The sequence below is a fragment of the Triturus cristatus genome, chromosome 5_2 (assembly GCF_964204655.1).
Source record: "Triturus cristatus chromosome 5_2, aTriCri1.1, whole genome shotgun sequence".
Taxonomy (NCBI): Eukaryota; Metazoa; Chordata; class Amphibia; order Caudata; family Salamandridae; genus Triturus; species Triturus cristatus.
The window spans coordinates 191,123,399-191,145,260 of NC_140588.1; positions in this window are offsets into that span (position 1 = coordinate 191,123,399).

The window sequence follows — 21,862 nt, forward strand, 5'->3', positions numbered from 1 at the left end:
AATACAAAGGCTATTTTTATATAATACCTTGTGTGGAGTTTCCTTTGTGGTGGGCCTTGGGTGTTGTTGCTGGGTGCGCGCGCAAACGCTTTACACATTGCCTCAGAGATAAGCCTGACTGCTCGTGCCAAGCTACCAAGGGGGTGAGCAGGGGTTATCTTTGGCGGGTAACTTCCTTGCCCTGACTAGAGTGGTGGTTTCTGCCTGACTTTGGCGCAAGCCTTAGCCAACCAGAAATCCCATTTCTAACAAGTATGTTTTGTGGCGCAGCCGTGCTTCTTCGGTTTTCTTAAGGTGTGTTTCTTGGAGTGCCACCACGTCAAACTGGCGATCGTTGAGGTATTTCCAGATTTTCTGGCGTTTTTTAGGTGAATTTAAACCTTTAACGTTCCATGGCGCTATGGATACCATTTATGCGGTTCGAGGCCTTTCCACCCTCCCACAAAGCCCCCTCTTGGAACAGCACATATATGCTGTGGCGCCTCATCCCAGTAAAACCATACCCATAACACTGACTCTCTTGTGAGCTATACCAACCCCACCTGGGTATATGAGTGTGTCTCCCAGCACCACCACCGGAAACCGACCCCCTCACAACCCATCCCCAAAATCACCTAGAAAGATCATGCTGAGATGCTAACACGCTCCAAGCTGAAGACTCGCATAAAGAGAGTACAACCATTCTGGGCGGTACGGACAAGGCCTGCACCCCCCCGGCCGCCATGCAATAAGAATGGAGAGAACAGTCAACAGTTTCAGTAGGGGCTAAAGACAACAATGCTTAATTATCCAGTGTCCCAAAGTGGAATTTGGACTCATCTGCTACAGCCAGCTCGCGACCTTCAGCGGAGTAGCTCTGCGACTCCTCAGATATATTCCTGGTGCACCAGGGCAACTTCTACTGTTCCCGTTTTGGAGATAGTCATTTAACTTGCTGCTTGTTTTTAGTGACCATTTGCCAAGCCTGAGTCTCTCTCCGATGTTGGCTCAGATCATTCACAGGCCCTGTGGCCTCGTCGTTCTCAGGGTCTGGCAGGCCCAAAAGGCGGAGGACATCCAGAAGTTCAGTGACATTGTGCGGCTTGTTTTTGTATTCAAAAGCGAGACCGACAGGGAATGTCCAGCGATATCTAATCCCTTCTTCACGTAGTTTGGTGGTGACAGGGCGAAGCGAACGCCTGTGTGCCAGAGTTGAGGGTGCCAAGTCCTGGAAAAGCGCGCATTTGTAGCCCTGGAAAGAAGTTTTGTCTTTCTTCCTTGCAGTTCTGAGGATGACTTCTTTTGTTTTAAAAGAGTGCAGTTTTATCAGAACATCACGCGTTCTGTGCCGTTCCCCCGTCAGCATGGGCCCCACTCTGTGGACACGGTCTATCTTCACCTTCAGTTGTCGGGGTGCTAGGATTTCTGAGAAAAAAACGATCACAAACAACTCGAGATCTGTTCCCACTGCGCCTTCTTCCAGTTCTCGAGTGAGTATGTTTTCCCTCTGGGCCCTATTTTCCAGGTCTTCCGTCTTCAGGATCACTTGCTGCAGCTGTGTCTGGAGGTTTTGCTGTGTTTCTTGCAGTTTGTTGGAACGCAAGTCGAGAATTTTTGCCTGTTCCTCCACTTCCAGCACCCGGGATCCCACCGCATCCACATCGTGGTGGAGCAACATCCTTTTCTAAGTTAGGTCAGCCTTCAGTTGATCATTCGAGGTACGCAGGTCGTGCTTTATTTCTTGACAGACCTCAGTTTTGAAGTCCCGCAGGGAGGCTAGTAGGTCAGTCCTGGTGGGGGTCATCTTCTTCGCCTGTTCCAGGTCTGTCGCGGGAGAAGTCTTGTCTGCTGTCGCGAAATAATGGGAGACTTTATTTGACGTCTTCTTGGATGGCATAGTGGCAGAGCAAAGCACGAAGCTGGCGCCAACAGCACGGGCCCCTCCGTCGGTTGCAGCCACCATTCAGGTTCGTATTCTCACAGCTTCCAGTCGCGTGGCAGGGCCTGTCGTCGGTAGTTAAGCTCCCCCATTCATCTTAAATCAGGCAAGTTTGGGGAATGTCCTGTGAGCATTTGCAGGTGGCACTTTTCATTGTGGGCAGCAGGAGGGGTAGCAGGGGAAGAAAATTTGCAGAGTTCCTCAGCACCCTTGCAGACCCCGTTGACGAGACCGAGCCCTGTCCCAAAATGTGTCACATTGTCTGCGCCATCTTAAGGTCAGGCAGGCCTGTCCTTCTGGGCTTCCTCTGGGAAGGTTAACCGTGGCATGCAAAGGAAAATAAGGGTTACTGACCCATTATGTGGCATCCTGAGGTGTCTGCCGTCAATCCTAGTGGCAGGCGTTGTCGTGATTCAGCAGCGCTTCTTTCCTCAAACTCGGGCGTGGCTCCCGGTCTCAGCCTTGCTGATTCTTGGCTAGTTTCCATGCAGTACTTTCATCAGGCTGTATTTCTGTGCAGAAACAGTAGTGGAGTTACTGGGTTAAGTGGTATCACTCATAGAGAAAGTGTTCCACTTTACTCATAATCAGTCCTTATATCAACAACTAAGTACAGCAATCTGGATGTTTATAGTGCATATCTGACAAAAATCCTTCTCCTGGTGCCCAGACCATACAGTAGCTAAAAAACAGAAATTCCCTTTGAAGTGCATTAAAAAGGCTAATTTGAGCTTCCATTTAATGCTGGTAGGACATTCACATCTTTGTGAAAATATGTGAAATTATTTACATTTCTGCATGAACAAATTGCAAGGAAAATGTAGGACGTTTGTGAAAGCGGGGGTGTGAACTTTACATTAATGAGACACCGTTTGATTTAAAAAATGTTGAAACAAACTACATTATTCTTTACTCACTGTATTTATTTAATTTCAACAGTCCTGATTAGTTGTTTGTATATTAAGTCAACTGAAATTTGTGGGGTTTTGTATCCCTCACCCACCCTTCTTCTGCATTACTTCACCAAAATAGACAGAATTTAGGCACACGTAGATGGTTTGAGTTCACGAGGCTTTAACATGTCACATAGTTGCATGGGCTTTTTGCTCAAGTACTATTTCACACTTGTTATTGTGTTCCCCCACGCGTGTTATTTTCCTCAATTTTGTGGGTTCCCTGCTTTCCCTGTTTTCTCCTATTTTGCTTTGCCCTGAGTGGTACTGTCTTACATGATATTCTGTAGAGTCTTACTGGTGAGTTGCTGCAGTATCCTGCAGCTTGTTTACCTGTCAGCTTTGGACTCATAATATCTCGACCCATTGCTACAACAGGGAAGCGATCCAGCCGGTGGAGATCTACCTATTCCGTATCACCTAGATCGAGTGGTGCTATTCCTTGAAACAGACAACCCTTGAAGGAGTGTGGATACCAGGAAAGATTTCTCGCTCACTCTCTTCTCTGTTTCGCCCCAATTCCTATATCACCTCCTATATCCCTTATGTTTTTTTCCAAACTAGATCTCAGGCCTGCATATCATATGTTATGAATATGTGAAGGGGTGGATGGAAAATTATTTTTAGTACCTGCTATGGATATGTCAAGAACCTTGTTATGCCATTTGTTCTATGTAATGCCCGTGCTGTCTTCCAGCACTTTGTGAATTACGTATTTTGAGACATACTGGATGTATACATGGTAGGTTATCGCAACTATATTTTGATATACGGAACACAAAAGCCATGTCAAGGAAATGTTTACTAGATTGCAAAAACATTCACTCTACGCGAAAGCAGAAAAATGTCCAGTTGGGTTAGTAAACGTCTCATTTTAAGGCTTCACAATTTCTGCCAATGCCATTGATATGAATAACACAAAGGTGAAACTTTCTTTCAGTTGCCTGCTCTGAAAAGTTTGAAGGAGACTCAGAGATTAATTCGCTTTGCCAGGTGTTTTTATCGACCATCATGAGACCCTGGTACGGCTGACAAAGAAAGGAGTAAAAGATGAACAATGTTCTAAACAAGAAAGAGCTCTGAGGGGCCGATTCCGTTAGCCGGTCGGACAGCTGTACGTAGCCTTACCGTGCGACCGACACGTACCCGGAGCCGGTCCGTCCTGTAGAGTAAGTACGATGCCCATAACTGCCCAAAACACGACCCACACGTAGGCTGTGATTCAAACTCCATTCTCCGTCCGAGCCGTAACTCCTAACGATGAACCGAGTCGTCCGGAAGCAGTAACCATAGCAGTTTCCAGCATGACAAGTACAATGCGTACTTTCTACGCGCCAGACGGGTCGCCACGTACGGCACGTCACAGCATCCGGAAAACAAGCATATCAGCTACGATTCTCGCCACAACTCAATACACGGCTACGAGACGGACCAGCTTGCAGCGGGTAAGAGACGGAGCAACAAGCAGCGTGTACGACACGAACACATCATGAATCCCATCGCGCAGGTCACATCTATGACCAGATCAGGAACCGACGGCGCAGGCGGTAAGTCAGACACCTACCACGTAAACAAACGGCACGTACCCGCAAAATGGCACACACACACAGGGGATCCACATCCTGGCCACTAACAACAGCCCACCATAGGGGTTGCATTGCCAGCACCACTAACACTAACACTAACATTTGATTCTTTTAATCATTGAGGAACTTTCCAGAACCATTAGAGAATTAGACGAAGAAATCTTTAACTTAAAAAAGGAATTAGAGAAAAGATTGGACCCCAACACATGGTCAGCCGCTTTAGAAGATCTTAATCAGAAGTTGGATCGGTATTATAAAGAATTACAAGAAGGCAAAATCAGAAAGTATCGCAGGGACACCATAGATTACAAGCTCAATGAGGTTTATACTTGGGCGGAGATTTATGCTAAAAGACGGTTCAATGATAATGAATAAACTACTACCTCCTCTGAAGAATCTATAGGGACTGAACAGGACATATCAATTCACCGACCACCTGTCTCTAAAACATCTTTATCCACGACAGGTCCAACAACTACATCAGTCGACTCCCAAACACCTTCTACCTCAAGAACGGCTTTTTTATCTCAGGCACCAGACCAGGAGCAACCACCTTCAGCACACCCCACGCCCTTAAGCGATACGGCCATAAAACCAGGAGAGGACAAGGCGGGAAAAACGCTACGCAGTGGCAAGAGCGTAGCTCGATTTTCAATATCTCATCTATTAACCTGTCCAAGCAACAAATGAGAATTCTTTACAAAGGCCTATCTTTTGTTCCTACTACTACAACCACCAGACTAGAGACAGATATAACTTTTTATAAATGTATGCGCAAGTTATGTTTACGCCATTATTTTACCAACATACTGCAAGTAACAAGTGAACCACAAGAAGAAACAGCCTCCAAGTTTAAGCTTAAAAGCAACTATCAACCTCCGGTCTCACATAAAATCCTTGACACCTTCGAGAAAATAGTTAAACACGATATGGCCAAACTCAATTACAACAAGCCAAGAACTTTCAATTTAAATGAGCATGAAACACGCATCATTCGATCCATAGCCAACAACAAAGAGCTGACTCTCTCACCAGCCGATAAAGGAGGAGTGTTAGTGGTCATGGATACCTCTTTCTATGTTCATAAAGTTAATGAACATGTTATGGACAGCACAACCGACACTATTCTTGATTCAGATCCAACCAACAATTTACAAAATATCCTTTCAGGTATATTAGATCAAGCTGAACATATGGACATTATTGATTCCCAATTGAAATCTTACCTTATCATGAAGAATCCCCAGCGAATCAGAATCTTCATGACACCTAAAATCCATAAACATCCAACTGATCCTCCATTCCGTCCAATTGTTTCTGGGTGTAGTTCTATCTTTGATCCACTAGGAAAATACCTTGATCGTTTTCTCCAAAAGTTCGTACAAAATTGGTGCTCCTACACTAAAGATACTACTGATTTTCTGAAGAAATTGCAGACCATTGAACCCTTTCTCCAAGAAAATTGGATATTATGTACCATCGATGTTACTGCCCTTTACACCTCCATTGTGCACTCAGAGGGAATTGAAGCCACATAATGGGCGTTACTTAAAATGGACCTACCTCAAGAAGTAAGCGTTTTTCTACTTAAACTTCTCTTTTTTTGTTTACATAACTGTTACTTTCAATGGCAGGACACTTTTTTTGGCCAATTGACCGGTACATCTATGGGCTTTTCGGGAGCCCCGGCATATGCAAATATTTTTATGTCGAAATTTGAATCCGACTATATATTATGCAATACCAACTGGACTTCAGGACTTGTACAATATACCCGATACATTGATGATATCTTTTAATTTGGTCAAAACCAATGATTGATTTACAGTACTTGATTTGTGAACTCAACACCAGAAATCCTCGTATTCAATTCACCTACTCCATCAGTACTGATCATGTCAACTTCTTAGATGTCTTAGTAACCAAGGATCACACTCATCATAAACTTGTCACTGAAATTTATACCAAACCCACGGATAGGAATAGTACCTTATATCATTCCAGTTTTCATCCAAGAAGTCTTATCTCCATCCTACCAACTCTCATTTTCTCTGTATGAAACGGATATGTTCTGAGCCTGCTACTGCCAACGCAAAGATTGAACTGCATAAACAACGGTTCTCAGAAAGAGGTTATCCTCCAGACATTTTAGACAAGAGCATTTCAAGAATAGCCAATAAAGAGCGCACATCCTTATTCCTCAAGACTTCCAGGAGCCAGAACACGGCACCTACCTTTGTTTCCAAATATTCCACCTGCTCCAATCAAATCAAGAAAATTATCCATAAACGTTGGGAGCTTCTTCAAAATGAACCAGATTCCCATGACATCTTTATTGAAAAACCAACATTTGCGTATTCACGAGGGAGAAATTTACATGACCTGATTAAAATTCCACAGTCTCCCACTCAGAAACAAACCTTCAAAGGATTCATGATGTGCCACAATTGTACACATTGCAATAATATAATCACCGGGGACATTCTCACACACCCTATCTCTGGTAGAAAAATCTCACTTCTACACACTTCAGACTGTAACACTACAAACATTATGGTGCCGATCACGATCCGGTAAAAAAATTGGCCATCCGACTCGCATCCGGTCTTTTTACCGTACGAATCGTACAAGTGCCGTACAAACTGGCAATCACGATTCGCATGGTAAAAAGTCCATACGAACCGCATTGGGAATCATTCCCCACACGTCCCCGGGTCGGAAAATGTGTCCGACACGTCCTCGGACGATTTACCGTACAAATGTGAAAAGTGAAGTCTGACCGCGGAATCACGATCCATCCTGTGCGTCCGATGTCACAACCGTATGGAAAAAACACCGTCCGCACCGAACTCCCCTAGCAATCATGGAGACATGTGCCCGCATACGTGCCCAACACCCCCCAGCCCGCCTATGTACGAGTCGAATGCCCACCCGTGTATGTACGACCCGTACCCTCACCCGAGGACGTATGGAGCGTACCCCCACCCCAACCGTGTATGTACGGACCGTACCCCCACCCCAACAGTGTATGTACGACGTGTACCCTCAACCACGGACGTATGGAGCGTACCCTCACCCCAACAGTGTATGTACGACCCGTACCCACACCCGCGGACGTATGGAGCGTACCCCCCACCCCAACCGTGTATGTACGACGCGTACCCTCACCCGCGGACGTATGGAGCGTACCCCCACCCCAACCGTGTATGTACGACGCGTACCCTCACCCGCGGACGTTTGGAGCGTACCCCCACCCCAACCGTGTATGTACGACCCGTACCCTCACCCCAACCGTGTATGTACGACGCATACCCTCACCCGCATATGTATGGAGCGTACCCCCACCCCAACCGTGTATGTCCGACCTGTACCCTCACCCCAACCGTGTATGTACGACGCGTACCCTCACCCGCGGACGTCTGGAGCATACCCCCACCCCAACCGTGTATGTACGACGCGTACCCTCACCCGCGGACGTATGGAGCGTACCCCCACCCCAACCGTGTATGTACGACCCGTACCCTCACCCGCGTATGTATGGAGCATACCCCCACCCCAACAGTGTATGTACGACCCGTACCCTCACTCCAACCGTGTATGTACGACGCGTACCCTCACCCGCGTATGTATGGAGCGTACCCTCACCCCAACCGTGTATGTCCGACCCGTACCCTCACCCCAACCGTGTATGTACGACGTGTACCCTCACCCGCGTACGTATGGAGCATACCCCCACCCCAACCGTGTATGTACGACGCGTACCCTCACCCGCGGACGTATGGAGCGTACCCCCACCCCAACCGTGTATGTACGACCCGTACCCTCACCCATGTATGTATGGAGCGTACCCCCACCCCAACAGTGTATGTACGACCCGTACCCTCACCCCAACCGTGTATGTACAACGCGTACCCTCACCCGCGTATGTATGGAGCGTACCCCCACCCCAACCGTGTATGTCCGACCCGTACCCTCACCCCAACAGTGTATGTACGACGCGTACCCTCACCCCAACAGTGTATGTACGACGCGTACCCCCACCCCAACCGTGTATGTACGACGCGTACCCTCACCCGCGGACGTTTGGAGCGTACCCCCACCCCAACCGTGTATGTACGACCCGTACCCTCACCCCAACCATGTATGTACGACGCATACCCTCACCCGCATATGTATGGAGCGTACCCCCACCCCAACCGTGTATGTCCGACCTATACCCTCACCCCAACCGTGTATGTACGACGCGTACCCTCACCCGCGGACGTCTGGAGCATACCCCCACCCCAACCGTGTATGTACGACGCGTACCCTCACCCGCAGACGTATGGAGCGTACCCCCACCCCAACCGTGTATGTACGACCCGTACCCTCACCCGCGTATGTATGGAGCATACCCCCACCCCAACAGTGTATGTACGACCCGTACCCTCACTCCAACCGTGTATGTACGACGCGTACCCTCACCCGCGTATGTATGGAGCGTACCCTCACCCCAACCGTGTATGTCCGACCCGTACCCTCACCCCAACCGTGTATGTACGACGTGTACCCTCACCCGCGTACGTATGGAGCATACCCCCACCCCAACCGTGTATGTACGATGCGTACCCTCACCCGCGGACGTATGGAGCGTACCCCCACCCCAACCGTGTATGTACGACCCGTACCCTCACCCATGTATGTATGGAGCGTACCCCCACCCCAACAGTGTATGTACGACCCGTACCCTCACCCTAACCGTGTATGTACAACGCGTACCCTCACCCGCGTATGTATGGAGCGTACCCCCACCCCAACCGTGTATGTCCGACCCGTACCCTCACCCCAACAGTGTATGTACGACGCGTACCCTCACCCCAACAGTGTATGTACGACGCGTACCCTCAGCCGCGGACGTATGGAGCGTACCCCCACCCCAACCGTGTACGTATGACCCGTACCCTCACCAGCGTATGTATGGAGCATACCCCCCACCCCAACAGTCTATGTACGACCCGTACCCTCACCCCAACCGTGTATGTACGACGCGTACCCTCACCTGCATACGTATGGAGCGTACCCCCACCCCAATCGTGTATGTACGACGCGTACCCTCACCCGCGGACATATGGAGCATACCCCCACCCCAACCGTGTATGTATGACCGTACCCTCACCTGCGTATGTATGGAGCGTACCCCCCACCCCAACAGTGTATGTACGATCCGTACCCTCACCCCAACCGTGTATGTACGACGCGTACCCTAACCCGCGTATGTATGGAGCGTACCCCCACCCCAACCGTGTATGTCCGACCCGTACCCTCACCCCAACAGTGTATGTACGACGCGTACCCTCACCCGCGGACGTATGGAGCGTACACCCACCCCAACCGTGTATTTATGACCCGTACCCTCACCCGCGTATGTATGGAGCGTACCCCCCACCCCAACAGTGTATGTATGACCCGTACCCTCACCCCAACCGTGTATGTACGACGCGTATCCTCACCCGTGTATGTATGGAGCATACCCCCACCCTAACCGTGTATGTCCGACCCGTACCCTCACCCCAACAGTGTATGTACGACACGTACCCTCACCCGTGGACGTATGGAGCGTACCTCCACCCCAACCGTGTATGTACGACGCGTACCCTCACCCGCGGATGTATGGAGCGTACCCCCCACCCCACCAGTGTATGTACGACCCGTACCCTCACCCCAACCGTGTATGTACGACCCGTACCCTCACCCGCGTATGTATGGAGCATACCCCCACCCCAACAGTGTATGTACAACCCGTACCCTCACCCCAACCGTGTATGTACGACGCGTACCCTCACACGCGTATGCATGGAGCGCACCCCAGGCCCCAACACCAGCACCTTCACACAACATCGCGCATGTACGAGTCGTACCAAGCCAGACACAAGGACAGCACTGTAGAACAAAATGCCCGAAGTACACACCGTACACACTTTAAAAACGCACGTACACAACCAGGACAAAGCCATACAACACAAGAATACACCATTCGAATGGCACAAAGCTACTAAACATGTCCAACAAGCACAAAAACAACACAATCACTGACCTGCAACTGCCAAAATCCCAAACAGAGGCCCAAAACACAACCACTCCTTATAACACACCCACCCAAAGTTCAAACACAGCCACACCCACCAATGGACCAATAAAAAGGGCCCACACACACAAACCATGAGCCTTTGCAACAGACTCACTGCTGCCAGACCCCACAGACAACCTTCAGCACCATACTTGAACCCTTACTACACCTTACACTTGCACACCTTCACACACACACCTTCACAAACACCCCCTCATCACATTCACACACACACCTGCACAACCACACCCACACACCCACAACCATCCACACCCACACCCCCCACAACCATCCACACCCACACCCCTCACCATGCCCACTAACAAGAATCCAAAGTTCACTAGCCAAGAGTTGGAGGTCCTTGTCGACGAAATCCTCAGAGTCGAGCCACACCTCTTTGGAACATTGGTCAGACAGACCAGCATTGCAGATAAAACAGCCATGTGGCAGAGGATTGTCGATGCTGTCAATGCTGTTGCGGCCAGCAGAAGGACCAGGCATGAATGCCAAGCCAGGTGGTACGATCTGCGGAGGAGGGTCCGAGCCAAAATGACCGACGACCACAACCAGGCCAACGTCACTGGAGGAGGGCCGCCCCGCAGACCCGTACACTACCATCCCAGGGAGGAGAGGGTGATGGCCATACTGCCGGTGGTGGCAGTGGAGGGATTAGAAGGACTCCGAGACCCGGGTGAGCACACAAACAACTCACCTCACATGGGGGGAACGCCATCCACAACCAAACTCACAAACAGGCACACAACCACCCCAAGCTATCGCATGACTCAACCACACTCCATGAACACGCACATGCCACTGGCGCCACCATGCCCCATGCACCCAGCTGGACAATGCCAAGTCACAGGCCACAGAAAACACCAACACAAGACACGGTAAGCCGGATGGCGGGAGTGTGGGCCCCAAAAATCACATAGTGCAACTCAGTAGCAGACAAAAATGCCCCCTGCCCATTTGGCCTAGGTCACAGGCAGACAAACAGTGTGTCCCCACACAGGAAAGACTTGCCAGCAAATGGCGCACGCCTTGCATTAAGACATGGGGTGAAGGCACTTCTTGCACATGACAGCAGCTAATGAACAGCCAACACTGTGAAAGAGTGGCAGCACACACCACCACAGCAGCAGCGCAGACACACACACTACACCCAATGGGTGCCTGGAGATCAGAAACAAACTCACATTAACAAGCCAAGGGCCATTCAAAGATCTGCTAAAAGTGTGTGCCTAGGAAGCTGGGCTGAGGTGACAGAGGGTGACACACAGAGGGAGGGAGAGGGGGACAGAGAGGGAGGGAGACACAGGGAGACGGACAGAGGGAGGAGGCTGACACACAGAGGGAGGGAGAGGGGGACAGAGAGGAAGGGAGACACAGGGAGACGGACAGAGGGAGGAGGCTCACACACAGAGGGAGGGAGAGGGGGACAGAGAGGGAGCGAGAAAGGGACACACAGGGAGAGCAAATCAGCCTTGGGGGGTGTGGGAATGTCTGCTCATCAGCAGGTGGACTGCGTGCATGTAGACAAGGGTGGCCAGTGCCAGAACCCCCCCTCTTCTCCATGGCAAAACACAGGGCCATGTCACAACCTGTGCACGAGCACAACGACAGCTACCTGCATTTTCTAAGTGTGTGTAACCACTCCATGTGCCCACGTACAGTGCAACACGGAAGGCGCCAATGCATGGCTCGCCACACCTGCCCACTCCACTGCTGACTGCAGTCACAATTGACGCAGCAAGTAAGACTGTGCCACACATAGGTAAAGTTGCAAAAGCTGTGGCCAAGGGACATACCCATGTACAAGTGCACTGTGAGTGGAATGCAAGACATATCCAAATTCCCAGAGGAAATGTGCCAACTTAGAAACCAATGAAACATGGATGTTGCATGGAACAAAATTAACATTGTCTCTCTCACACACAGGTCAACGTCGTGGATCACCCCCCAACACTGGGGGGGAAGACTCACAGGACCCGGCTCGGCGGGATGACGGAGCCACCGGCAGCGACGACTCTCACCACTCTGTGGACGAACCCGACCCCGACCAACCTGGCCCCTCTGGTGTCCAACCACCTGCAGCACCTGCGTCAGGTACAACTGGGCCAACCACCACCCCCACTCCTGCCACATCCCAGGAGACACCCAGGATCCCTGCCCCACCACCATAATGCAGCCAGGCTGGCCAGGAGGGACACGGTGTCTCGGGCACCCAGGAGGAGGCAGGCGAAAACGCCAATGCCACCCCTCAGGGGTCCCGGAGACCCGATGTGCCCACAAGGGCAGGCCAGGTGCAAGTGGGCAGGGGTGGTGGGAGTGGAGGACGGCGGAGGCGCGAGCCTGACCTGTTGGCTGGGGAACCGGTATATTCCCATGTCCGAAACATCCTGGACACATACCGGCAGGACACCACGGGCATGGCCCAGGTTGTGTCCATCCTCGAGGAGATCAAGACCCAGCAGGCCCAGCAACATGCGGAGCAACATGCCTGTCTACTGCGACACCAACGGCGGATGGAGGACAGACAGGCTGAACTCGTGACGGTGTTCACGGGAATTCACAGTACACTCCGTCGGATGGCTGACAACATGGGCAACCCTCCCTGTGCCATCAGGCGTAGAACATCACCACCCACAGGGAGGGATCAGGAGGAGGAGGAGGAGACATCCGACGGAGCATCCCAAACATCGTCACGGCCTGCTTCCGAGGGTCCCCGCAGGAGGGCGGGTCGTCCACAGAAAAGACCGTGAGGGTCGGCGCAACAGCACCATCTCCCAGGACACCTGGCCTGGCACCTGGCCCACTGGAGCTACAGCAGCACAGCAGCAAAAGACATTCTCTGCCACATGGACTTGCTGGTCACTGTCTGACCAATGTTGACATAGACTGTGGCATGGACTCTGAGGATTTCAAATGGCAAGGACACCAACTCCCCTAGTGAACTTTGTATTCCACACACCCGGAAAGCCCCTCATGTCAAACCCCCCCCCACCACAACCAAAATAAAACGACACACCATAAACAGAAGATGCCTACACATTGCATTATTACCTTACATGTGTCTTGTAAAGTCTAACCATGCCTGAGTTCTCATTTGACTTCAACCATCCACACCCTGGGGCCTGAGTCTGGCACAGGACACACATGGGTCACATTGTAGTAGGCAAGACAGACATGGAGCATCATACACACCCGTGATGGGCCCAACCAGCTGAGGGGGTGGCCGCACAACCGTGCCGACAGACATTTTGAGTACAGCGACAGCCATGCACAGAGGTCAGGCATCATGTGGAGTATCCTGTGGGGTACCCAGGTACGTGTGGACAGGTGGCAGAACCATGTCCTGCAAGCTTGAGTCAGGTGGATGCAGAGAATGGTGGCCTGGCCAACGTTGGATGCATGGGGATGGCACATGTCACAATACCCACACAGTCATGGACATCATGCACAATACACAGTCTAATCCCACACAAACAGCTAGCATCTTGCTACTCGACACATAGACACATAGCCACTATCACGGAAAACCATGCCAGACATGCCGGATGCACCGTGTCAACACACCAGCATTGACTGAGAAGAGGCACCTTGGAGGCATAGGGACACCTTTATTAGTCATGTATTCGGGATTGCAGAGGCAACTCGGAGTACACATGAACGGGTCATGAGTAGTAACATGTGGGTCCAACACTGGAACCCCCCTTCTGCAGCACAAATGTGTGATAGCCATGGAACTGGCACACAAGTGTCGGCTAACAGCTAAACACCCCCTGCTGCTCACGGAGAGACTGCCATACACCATTGATCCACTGATGTGGAAGTCCCACACCATGTCAAGCCAATGCAAACCGTATGTGTCCGAGGGCAGTGTAACACACATTGTTGCCATCATCACATTCCACAATCCCATCACAGATGACTGTCAACAAGTCTGACCATCTATTCAGGTGTACCCAGATGCATGTCATGTGTACCATGGTGATGCGACATGTCTGCAGAGGAACCAAACATCCACAGGGGCAGTGTGCATACATCATAAACAACTGCCACACCCAATACACCCCTGATGCATCCCTTACCCTAAGGAGACTTCCAAACTTGTCCGTGCGTGTTACGCTGAGTCAGCACACGATGACGTGTCCATGAGGAATAGCAGTGCCACAACAATGCAAGCAGCAGACGGCATGCGCAAGTACCTGGGGAAGAGAGACACACAAGAAGTCAGCCACAAAAAGCACAGCCACTTGCATGTGCATGTACTCGATACATGTAAGGATGACAACATGCTAGGTCACAATTAGGACTGGGGAAATACACATCACTGGCACCATCACTCCAGTGACACATCCACACACACCTCTGACTCACGTGCCATACATGCAGATGGACACACACATCGCAACACATGCCACACGGGGACCAATGCGTGCACACACAGACACTGGTACTCACCACTAAGCAAAGAAGTCGCGTATGAGCCGAGTCTGGATGTCCTCTTGCGGAACAACATCCTCCACATCACTAGCACCATTGCCAAGCCCTTCGTCCTCCACGGGTGGATGGTCCTGATCATCTTGATCCAGGATGAGTGGCACAGCTTTCTCAACTGCCATGTTGTGCAGCATGCAGCAGACCATGAAGATTTTGCAGACCTTCGCCGGGGCATATGGGAGGGCGCCGCCGGTCTTGTGGAGGCAATGGAATCGGCTCTTCAGGAGGCCAAATGTCCTCTAGATCACTCGCCTTGTTCGGCCATGGGCGGTGTTGTAGCGGAGCTGGGCCGGCGTGATGGGGTTGCGGAGAGGTGTGATCAGCCATGGCATGTTGGGATAGCCAGCGTCCCCTACATGGAAAGCACATGGACATAAGTAGGACAGGAGAAGCGGTCGTGCTGGAAGTCTATGCAAAATACAGGAGTGACAGAGTGTACCCACCAACAACACATGCTCGTTCGTTGCGCAGCTGCATCATCATTTCAGGCACCCTGCTATGCCTCATGATGTAGGCATCGTGTGCTGATCCTGGAAAACGAGCACAGACATGTGAAATCACCATGTTGGACAGACACACCACAAGGGCATTGATGGAGTGGTAGTGCTTGCGATTCCTGTACGCTACCTCCTGTGCCTGTGGTGGTACCAAAGCCACATGTGTCCCATCTATGGACCCAATGACATGGGGCATCCCTCCCAGGGCATAGAATCCACGCTTGACACCAGTCAACATTTCAGGGGTTGGGAATTGGATGAACTCATCCAGGTGAAGCAACATGGCCTCTAAGAAATCATGCAGCACACGGCTGAACATGCTCTGGGACATGCCACCAACATGAGCTATGGTGTTTTGAAAGGTACCCGTGGCAAGAAAATGTAGGGCTGCCATTACCTTCAGCTTGGGTGTCAGTGCCGTAGGATACCTGTGCAGCGGTTGCAGGTGTGGTGCCAGCCTCGCCGTCAACTCCAGAATCAACTGTTGGGGGAAGCGGTAGCACCGTATACAGTCATTCTCCCGCATGTCAGCCAAGTCCGGAATTGGTCGGGGAAGAGGCGGCGCTCTGCAGTAATTTGGAAGTGACATGGAAGAGTGAGCGCACTACAACAACAATTGATTTGTACTGAGCACATGTTAATCAGTCAATACACAAAAGCGACATACGGAGTCAGGTATGTGCCACATGCCCTGGACACGTATGGCTGCCAGGTGACACTCCTACCAAGACCCAGCTACACACGGAGATTGGGAACCTCCACATGCCATGGCATGGGATAAGCTGTGTCCCAGTGTAAGTGAACAGCCAGACGCAACACAGGAGTGACATACATCCACACATCAGCAGAATTAGGATGTCGATTGCAGAGACAGGTAGCGGAACACTTGAGCCACAGGTCACATGACATTACACTAGGACAGCCCACACACCTTGCCATGAAGGTGTACATGTAATGAATCACCACACATTCATAGAGAGGATGCAGACATGTCCTTGTTACGCTACTCCGTGTCCCATGCATACATACGCACCTCACATCCGATACCACATGTGGCCTGGTGTGCGGAACAGTGTGCCATGTCCATCTACACACAGACACATGTTGGTTGCTGCAACAGCTGATGCTTTTGAGGGAGCTCCAACATCAAGCTAATGGGAACCCCCCACACATACATGACATAGTCACATCGTGCACCGTGGGTAGTGACATGTCTGGTGTGGTAACCCCTGTAGCGGGCATCAGGGGACACTTGCGTGTGTTGTTGACCATGCCATGCCAGTGACGCTCATCCCAAGTGTGCAGTACGACATGCACACATGTCAAAGGAGTTAAGGGCATGCCTGGCACACATTGCACCGTCACAGATGACATCTGTGCACATCTCATCATACATCTGGTGCCTTCTCCACTCAGGAGTAAAGTCCCACATCACTGCCTTTCACACCTGTGCCCCACACATGTAGTACTGCCCAGACAATGCCTTGATGTCCATCCATGGACAAGTATGTCAGCCCTATTCCTTCCTGTGTGCTGCCTGTCACCACTGTGATGTGTGAAAGGCACCGTACTTTCGCTAAGAGGGCCTGTGTACGTTCCCTATCACTATGGGAGTGCTTCCGTATGTGTACCCATAGTGATAGTGAGCGTACGCACGCGTGTACGGTCCGTATCACTATGATTACGCATACGCGACAACACCCATAGTGATAGTGAGCGTACAGGCATGTGTACGGTCCGTACCACTGTGAGTACGCATACGCGTGAACACCCATAGTGATACGGACCGTACACATGCCTGTACGCTCACTATCACTATGGGTGTTGTCGCGTATGCGTACTCATAGTGATAGTGAGCGTACAGGCGTGTGTACGGTCCGTATCACTATGGGTGTTGTCGCGTATGCGTACTCATAGTGATAGTGAGCGTACAGGCGTGTGTACGGTCCGTATCACTATGGGTGTTGTCGCGTATGTGTACTCATAGTGGTATGGACCGTACACACGCCTGTACGCTCACTATCACCATGAGTACGCATACGCGACAACACCCATAGTGATACGGACCGTACACACGCCTGTACGCTCACTATCACTATGAGTACGCATACGCGACAACACCCATAGTGATACGGACCGTACACACGCCTGTACGCTCACTATCACTATGAGTACGCATACGCAACAACACCCATAGTGATAGTGAGCGTACAGGCGTGTGTACGGTCCGTATCACTATGGGTGTTCACGCGTATGCGTACTCATAGTGGTACGGACCGTACACACGCCTTTACGGGCCGTTGATATGCATTTGGGGTGCCCTAGGGCCCCGGGACGCACCGTACCTGTGTGTGAAGCTACAAATTACATAGGGGACACATGAGGGACAAGTATAAAGGCCTACATGCATGCTGGTTGTCATGGAGACCAAGTTTAAAGTTTGAATTTTTTTAAACAGGTGCACAGCAGTAGTCAGTTTGAATGAATCTACATTGTTGCAATGTGGTTCTGGAGTTGACATCATGCTCAAGAAAAAAACACAATGAGAACCCACTGAGTGTGCTAGGTTTGAAGGGATTGGAGGAAACATAGGATGCAAATGTGAGTGACCAATCACTCTGTACTCCTGTGCATGAAACAGGCCAGCAAGGCAGATATAAGGCAGCCAGGCCCCATGAGGGAGCACTTGCCTGCACATCTTTGTATTCGACGACCCAGCTGCTGCTACTGATTCCCTGGAACCATGTCAAGGCTGTGGAGAGGTCACAGCCTTTCACCCTGGAGGAGAACCTGGCTTTGCTGGATGTGATCCTCCCACAGTACCCCATGCTGTATGGGCGACCAGGGTATCAGGTGAGTGCAGGGTCCACTAGCACAGACTGTGTCCCTTTTTTGTGACTGTGACTTCTTGCATTGTGTCCAGGTGTGACACACATGCAATGTACTGTAGGGGGGTCCCAGGGGGGGGAATGCCTGATGTCTCCCAGCCAGAGCATGCTGTGGTGCATGTCTGCCGTCCTCACTTGCATTGTATTTACTGTGACAATCACTGCATGGTGCATGCCACATTCTGCCTGTCTTGTCCTGCTGGGAATGTAGCCTCTACAGTCCTCATGTGATTATGTGGTCAGCCCAGTGTGACAGGTGACTGTACCCACAGATGTGTGTTAGTTCTGTGTACCTGTGCTGAGAGTGTCCACATGATGTGTTCGTACCCTGGACATCGGTGTGTGTGTAAGTCCCCTGTCCTGTGGGTGGGTGCATATGTGGAGTGTGGCACCCGGGCTGCATGAGGAAAGGATATACCCTGGCCATGTGATGTGAGCAGGGAGCAGTGCTGTGTGTCTGATGTGCAGAGCCAGCCCCACACCTGTGAGCCCCCCCCGTCTAGTGGCACATGTGCAGAGTGAGGTTTGTAGCTGCATTTGGCAATGGCAGGTGAATGTCCTGTGCCTGCGTGTGTCTGTGTACTCTGCTGCGATGGCGTCAGTGGCCTGTGGCATGTGACTGCTTAGAGGTGCTGCACATTATCCTGGTGTAGCTTGTGATGCACAGTGTGAGCCTGGATCATTGATTGTGTAGTTGCCCTCATTCCACCTGTGTACTTTCAATGGCACGTACTGCTTTTGCCCTGCCCCAGAGGATCATGTCCCTATGACAAAGGTGCAATGTGTTGGATGCATACTATGCCTTGTTGTAAACAGAATATTTGTTCTAATATGTCTCTCTGTGACATGTGCCTGGTGTATTGATGTAGTGTCACTTGTTCATCCTCACAGGTAGGCGCCTCTGCCAAGAAGCAGATATGGCTGACCGCCGTCAGTGCCGTGAGGAGTGCGGATGGTCGCAAGCGGCGCCTGTCCCAGGTGAGGAAACGCTGGCAGGATAGCCGGTGCTGGACGCGGAGGATCGCACGGGTCCTGCTGGGGGACTCACCTGAGAGCCATAAGAACCGCGGGCGCCGCCGACTGACCCACATCCACAAGCGTGTGCTGCCGGTGGTATTTCCAGACTTGGAGAGGCGCTTACAGGAGAAGCAGCAGCAGGAAGGGGGTAGGTACATGTGTGTTTGTTGTGTGTCACCAGCATTTGTAAGTGCACAGTTGCATGGATACACTGCCAGGGTTTAAAGGTGCTGTGCAGATCCAGTTACCCACAGTATAGCTGTGCTCTCCTGCCTCCCTTCCCCTCCTTGCAATGTGTTCCCTGGTCTGTGTGTAGTCACTCCTTCACAAGGTTAGCTAGGCTGGCACTTTATCCACGTGAACAATGCCTGTAGCATCATGTGTGGGGGTGGTGTGTAACAGGTTTTGGGACCTTGCCTGTGCCCTGTCCAGTTCAGTACTTGTGGGTTCCATGTCAGTTGGCACTGATGCTGAGTCCAGACATAGGAGTTAGTCTCTCAAGTGTCATGCCTTACAGCGCGCATGTCCTATGTTGTGGCCTGTGACATGATGTGCATGAGTGTGCGATACGCATGGTGCAGGGATGGTGGCGTGTGTTGCAGTCATTCCCATTCAGGACCATGGAGTTGTGTGGCCACTACTGTCCCCTGGGGCATATTTTCCTAGGTGTCATGTGTGTCATCACAAAACGTGGACACTCTCAGTGTCTACAGCATAGGTTGTGCCCTGTGCCATTGTCCCCTGGCACCATGTATATTGACGTGAAATGTAGTACAAGTGTCCACTGTACAGCCTGACCTGATTTTCCTTGTTCATACTCACAGTGGCCAGTGCCTGTGTGTCTTGTTACAATCATCTGATGATGGGCATTTGTACATGATTATTTGGACAGGCGCACCGTGGGTATTTGGCGTCCAATCTTGCATTGATGCAGCCCCTGTGTATTTCACCCAGACTAAGAGATGTAAGTGCCACCTGTGTCTCACCAAATTGTCTCATGTAGGGGGTGGTTGGTGCGGGCCAAGCCTACATGTCAAAACCAGTATTCTCCTTGCTAGGTCTGGCCAGTGTGTGATGTTTGTCTGGACATACACTCAAGGTGCAGTGCGCCAGTCATGGTGGGCATGTTTTCAGTATTACCTATGCAGCATGTGCCTCAAGTTCATGGATATGGTCCCTCCTCATCCCTATTTTCGGCACCGCTGTGTGGTGCAGATGCAGTGCTGGATTGTCCCCAGGGCCTGGCTCCTATGTCAAACTCCATTTCATGTCATTTGCTATTGTGTCATGCTCTCCATGTATTTTCTGTGGCATGGTGGGTCAACCAACTGTGTGTTGCATGCCCTACATCTGTACCTTGTTTTGTAGAGGTTACTGATCTTTCTTTGCAGGCTATGCACTGTAACCTATATAGATTGGACTCATGTGACATATGTATACAGGTGTGTGATTAATTGCTATCTCTTCACCTTGCCCACAGCATCGTCGGGGGACACGGAGGGAGACATGAGCACAGACGGAGCGGAGGGACCGAGCACCAGTGCCAGCGTTGACATCGTGGCTGGCACATTGAGTGGTACTGAGGCGGAGGAGAGTGAGGCCGAGGACCTGTCCACTGGCACGACAGAATATGAAGCTGACGGGTCCGAGGATGATCTCTCCGAGTGGGCGGCGGCTGCACCACCAGCTGACAGCGGCACAACATCGCACCCCGCCCGCGCCATTGCCATCAGCCGCCTCCCACTTGCTCGTGTCCCTTCCCAACGTGCCCGGTCACCACATGTCTCCTTCCTGCCAGGCACCGCACCCCCTGCCCCTGTCTCCACTGCTGCCGCCAATGCCAAGTCTGTGGACATCCACCGGCAGTTGCAGGTTGGTCAGTCTGCGATCCTTAATGTCCTCCATGGCCACAGCCAAGTGCTGCACAACATGGAGGCATACTTGGAGGGCATTTTTTCATCGTCGGCTGACCAACGTCAGTTGCTGAGGTCCATAGACTCGACACTGACTGCAGCAGTGGGTCTCCTGCAGCGCTACATCCAACCCCCTACCCCTGCCCCATCCACACTTCCCACTCCCATGCCTGTCCCACGTACACCCAGACGTCAGCATGCACCTACCACAACACACACAGGCACCACACCAGCAGGGAAGGTCATACGCACACCTCCTGGCACGCACACACAGGGTGAAGTAGGCACACCCACTGGGTCGGGGGGCAAACGTAAGTCACGCAGCCAGAGTGGGAGTCCGCATTCCACCGAATGCACTCCCTCCAAATCCCCTCCCCTCAGCTCCTTGCCACATATCCGGCAAGGACTCCTTCATGGCCGCATTGTCCCTGAGCCCCACTGTGACACCATCCCGCAAGCGATCAAGGGAGTCCCCAGT